Raw genomic sequence first — 4,964 nt, 5'->3', positions numbered from 1 at the left:
CTATATGCATATGCACTAGCACCCATACACACACCAAGCACACACACACACACACACCACATACACACACACACACACCATACCACACACACATACATACACACCACACAAACACACACACATACATACACACACACACATACACACACACCACACCACACACACACACACACACCACACACACACACACACACAGAGAGAGAGACAGAGAGAGAGAGAGAGAGAGAGAGAGAGAGAGAGAGAGAGAGAGAGAGAGAAACTAGAGGCAAGCAGTCAAGCAATGTCATTACATGGTGCCTCAGGGTCACTACAGCTCGAGCTCCCAACTTCCCTTCTCTTTCTTGGCATGAGGTTTGCAGCCTCAAAGTCGGTTCACATCCCCAAATACTTACTAGGCATTTTATAGGAGTTTTAGGCTCATTACAGAAGCTAAAATAAGACCAAAAGGCAAGTGTTCTAACAGCCCATTCTCTTTCAATTGCTTCTAGGAAGTTCCAGACAAAACACTTGCTCACATTTTATTGACCAAAAATAATTCCAGTGGCTATACTTGGTAGTCCCGTAGTGGAATGTCTGGAATCAAATTAGTGTTGTATTGTTAGAGACACAGAGAATGGATATTATTAGCTGCTAGCCATTCTAAGAAAGGTTTACTTGAGATAATTCACGCATTGTACAATTCACCCACTCGATATATATGGATTTCATGGTTCTGATGAATTCACAGTTGTGCATTTATTACTTGGCAGAGTTAATGACACCTTTTTTCATTACCTCTCCACCAATATGACAAGCACCCTGTAGCCACTCTGCCACCCCTAGCCTTCTCCCTTTCCTTCCCCACATAGTCTCCAGCCATTAGCAACCTCCTTCCTACATCCTGGCCGCAGGTTTGCTACCACGGACATTATACTGTAAGTGATATCAAAGAAAACGTGATCCAATGTGACCAGCTTCTCTCACAGCATGAGTTCTCCAAGATTCATGCTGGCTGTAGGGTGCACCCCTAAGTTCTTCATCCCCTTATTGGTTTTAAATCAATATTCCATTGCACAGATACGTCTCATTGGTCTGCATACTTTTAGGCTGTGGGTTATTGCAAACAACGCAGCCGTGGGCACTTGTTAACAAGTTTGAAGTGAACACGTGCTTTTATTTCTCCTGGGAGTCCGATTTCTGAGTCAAGGGACAATTGAACACCTACCCTTCCCATGAGCTGTCAGGCTTTCTTGAAGTGGCTGTGCCATCTCATGTTACCACCAGTGGTTCCAGAGGACTTTCCATTTTGCGGCATCCTTGCCCTGCAAAGACGGATGTGGAATTATGCCTCATCTACCTGCTGACAAGTGATAACGAGGCTCTCTTGCTGTGGACCATCTATCTTTCAACCTAGTGGGAGCATCCATCCGGATCCTTGGCCAAGGGTTCACACTGGGTCAGTCATGGTTTTAAGACTGAGTGGTAAGAGTTCTTTCTGTATCCCGAATACAAAGTCCTTTACTGGATATGCGATCTGTAAATATTTCCTCTCATTTCCTGTGTTACCTTTCCACTCCACTGATCATGTCCCTGAATGCTTAGCTGATGCCCACCAATTCATCTGTCTCTTGCCTTTGTTGCCTGCCCATTTGGTGTCAGATACAGTAGACCACTGCTAAAGAGCTACATTGTCATTTAAATAACTTGCCAATGCCCAGATTTTGTCCCAGGCCTTATGGGCCTTGGCCCAATGTTCCTTATCTCCGTATTTATCCCTTTAACAACTCTTCCTCTATTAAGGTGTTCTAGACTTGCCTCCACTCTTCGGAACAAAAGAACTAAGACATACTTCATCTGTGTGCTCAGGAACAACAGCACTGGAGCCTCTGAACGCACATGCTAAGAACATGTGGAACTGAATGACCAGGGCTGTCTCAGAAGTGTTCCCCTTGTAGGCCCACACACACCACCGTATTAAGACCTCTGAGGAGGTGGCTTGTAATAAAGAAGCCACTTTGATTTTGTTCAGTGGTTAAGTAAGTACATATTTTGGTGGACCTTCCATTCTCAGCCTGCCATTAACATGTACATATCGCTATTTTAGGTCTCCTAGATCCCTTTCAACTTTCTCCAATAGAGATTAACTTCCATATACTTTGCATGGTCCCTGACTTCCTGCTCACTTTCCAATAATAAAGTATTACAGTGCCAGTGAGTTTCACAGTCCAAGGACGGCCACCAGAAGGCTGTGTCTGAGCCACTCCAGGTACTCCAATCTTGACTCAGGTCAGGCTGCTTCAGACTCTGAGCTCAGTGAACAGGAGCTCCTGCTTCTCCTTCCCTATCTGATGGCTTTCCTCCCTGTCTACTCTGACGTTGGTCTGTGCTTTCTTCCAATTAAGCATAGAGACAAAAAAGACAAGCCCACTCAGAAGACACCCCAAACTCACAGTTCTAAGTGACTTGTGCTCTCACATGATGTCACGGCTGGCTCTGATTGGCAGGCCTTGGTTGAATTGAGTCATTCACCAAGTCTAGTTTCTTCGTTTGTAAGCCATGGCTAGAGAGCGTGCAGTGAAATTAGTTATATGGAGATGATAAGTGACAAATTTCCCTTGTCGTATAAGTTACTATGAATAATTGCTATAGAAAACACAGAAACCGAGCTTTGGAATCCAAGAGGTTGGAAGAGTGATTCCGGTTGACACACCAGGGGCGGGGTTTAATAGAAAGATGGTTAGAGAAAGCAGATGAACTAAATCAAGGCGAGAAGTTGGAGACCTAGGAAGAAAGACGGACAGAGCAGGAGCTGGGACAGTTGACAGGATAGAGACAACACAGTCTCTGAGCAATGGGAGGACGTAAAGTTCTCCACAGGGGAAGAAAACCCTGGAGATTAGAGGTTGAGGGGAATCCTAGTGCCATGGCCCAAGCCTGACCCAGAACGGCAAGGTGGTCTCCGTGTGGGACAATTACACTGAAGGTTCTGGATAACTGAGAAGTTCCAGATAACTTAGAAGTTCTGGATAACTGAGAAGTTCCAGATAACTTAGAAGTTCTGGATAACTGAGAAGTTCCAGATAACTGAGCAAGTAGATCCCAGAGAGTAAGGATTCTGTGCCAACCAAGGCCCATACAAAGCACCATCAACTAGGAAGGAGACTCTAGAAAGAGTGGTGAATTTTTTTCTTCTTTTTTCTTTTTTTTTTTCGGAGCTGGAGACCGAACCCAGGGCCTTGCGCTTGCTAGGCAAGCGCTCTACCACTGAGCTAAATCCCCAACCCCAAGAGTGGTGAATTTAAGAGGAAGTGTGAACATTTAAGTAGGTCATCCATGTAACGCCCCAGGTCTGAAGCAATGGGAACTTGAAATTATGCTCTGATATTGACAACGAAGAACCAAAGAATTTACCAAACTAATGATATGATACTTTTAATAAAAAGTGGTCTTCTCTCTCTCTCTCTCTCTCTCTCTCTCTCTCTCTCTCTCTCTCTCTCTCCCCTTTCCCTCTTCCCTTCCCCCTCTCTTCTCTCTTCTCCCCCTCTCCACCGTCTCCCCTATACCCTGACAACACAATCACCAAGTGATAAGGAAGCCCAGGCCTTAGAGAAACCATATGTAGGAATTCCAGTCAATGATATTCCAGTCAATTGTCCCATTAAGGTTTCTGCCTACAGCCAAAGTCAACCCTAGGTATTCAAGAAAACATGACTTCAGATGATTCCAGCCACCGTCTTCAATGTTTTCCAGACGAGGCCTTAAACATCCTGGATTAAAAACATGCTGATCCGTTGTGTTCTCCCCCAAATTCCTGAACCCCCAGCCCCACCCACCTACCCTAGACCACCACAGTGAGAAATGGTAAAAATTATTGTTGTTTTACAGTTTGAACTTTGGGAAGTTTGCTTTACAGCGACAGAGAACTGGAAACTTAGGAAACAGCTCAGTCAGTGAAGTGCTTACCTTGCAAGCATTAGGACCCAATTCTGGTCCCCGGAAACCACATTAAAACAGAACAAAGCAAAACAAAATAAAACTGGGTGTGGGCTTGCCTGCTTGTAATCCCAACATTAAGGAGGCAGAGGCAGAGACAAGCGTATCTCTGGTTTTCCTGGCCAGTCAACCTCATTGTTTGTTAAATTCCAGGCTAGTGAGAGATTCTGTCAGAAGAGATTCAGGCATGGTGGTGCGTGTGCCTTTATTCCCAGCATACAGGAGGCAGAAGAAGGCAGCGTTCTGTGAGTATGAGACCAGCCTGGTCCATATAGAGAGTTTCAGGACATCTAGGGGGTAAATAGAGAGACCCTGTCTCAAAATGAATAGGAAAGGGAGGAAGGAAAGAAGGAAAGAAAAAGAGGAAGGAAGGAAGGAAGGAAGAAAGGAAAGAAAAGAGATAAAAACAGGTATGCACCACTTAGTGACAGCTGGTCCTCTGGTTTCAATATGTACATATGTGCATGTGTACCCACATACACATATGCACCTGCACACATAAACTCACACACACACACACACACAGAGAGAGAGAGAGAGAGAGAGAGAGAGAGAGAGAGAGAGAGAGAGAACGGAACAACCCATCACTCTTATGTATATGTCATGTTTTAGCCTTAAATTTCCATAGCTAAATGTCCTTGCTTATTGACTCTTATGCTGTATTGCTGTGCCACAGGACAGCTCCAGGGACCATTAAAAAGGCATAAAAGGCCCAGGAGAGCCTTCCATGCATGCAGCAGGTAAGAGCAGAGGACTTGGAGAGGAGGAAGGAGAAAAAGAAACCACAGAGGAGAGTGACATTGGTTGAGAAACTGTGGGGCAGGTAAAGAAAGAGTGGGGCACATGGAGGAGGAAAATGGTCTGTGACACATCCGGGGATTGCTTGTCCTGTCCTACTGCTGACTCACTTCCGGGGAGACCCTGATCGATCTCTCTGCAGGAACCTGATGAGTAACTCAAAACCTGATGAGTAGCTCAAAAGTGCATGGGAA

At 45.1% G+C, this 4,964-nt stretch overlaps 1 long non-coding RNA gene across 1 annotated transcript; it reads right to left on the bottom strand.

The window, feature by feature from the left end:
• Positions 1–392: 392 nt before the first annotated feature.
• Positions 393–2,960, bottom strand: LOC148005421 (uncharacterized). The gene is made up of 3 exons (XR_015623288.1): positions 2,430–2,960; positions 1,205–1,301; positions 393–573 (listed from the first exon to the last, which is right to left on the bottom strand). It is a non-coding gene; the product is annotated as an uncharacterized LOC148005421 (long non-coding RNA).
• Positions 2,961–4,964: the final 2,004 nt, after the last annotated feature.

The sequence above is a fragment of the Rattus norvegicus genome, chromosome 6 (genome assembly GCF_021556685.1).
Source record: "Rattus norvegicus strain SHRSP/BbbUtx chromosome 6, alternate assembly SHRSP_T2T, whole genome shotgun sequence".
Classification (NCBI taxonomy): domain Eukaryota; kingdom Metazoa; phylum Chordata; class Mammalia; order Rodentia; family Muridae; genus Rattus; species Rattus norvegicus.
The sequence above is the reverse complement of the archived record's forward strand: the minus strand, read 5'-3'. Positions and strand labels throughout refer to the sequence as shown.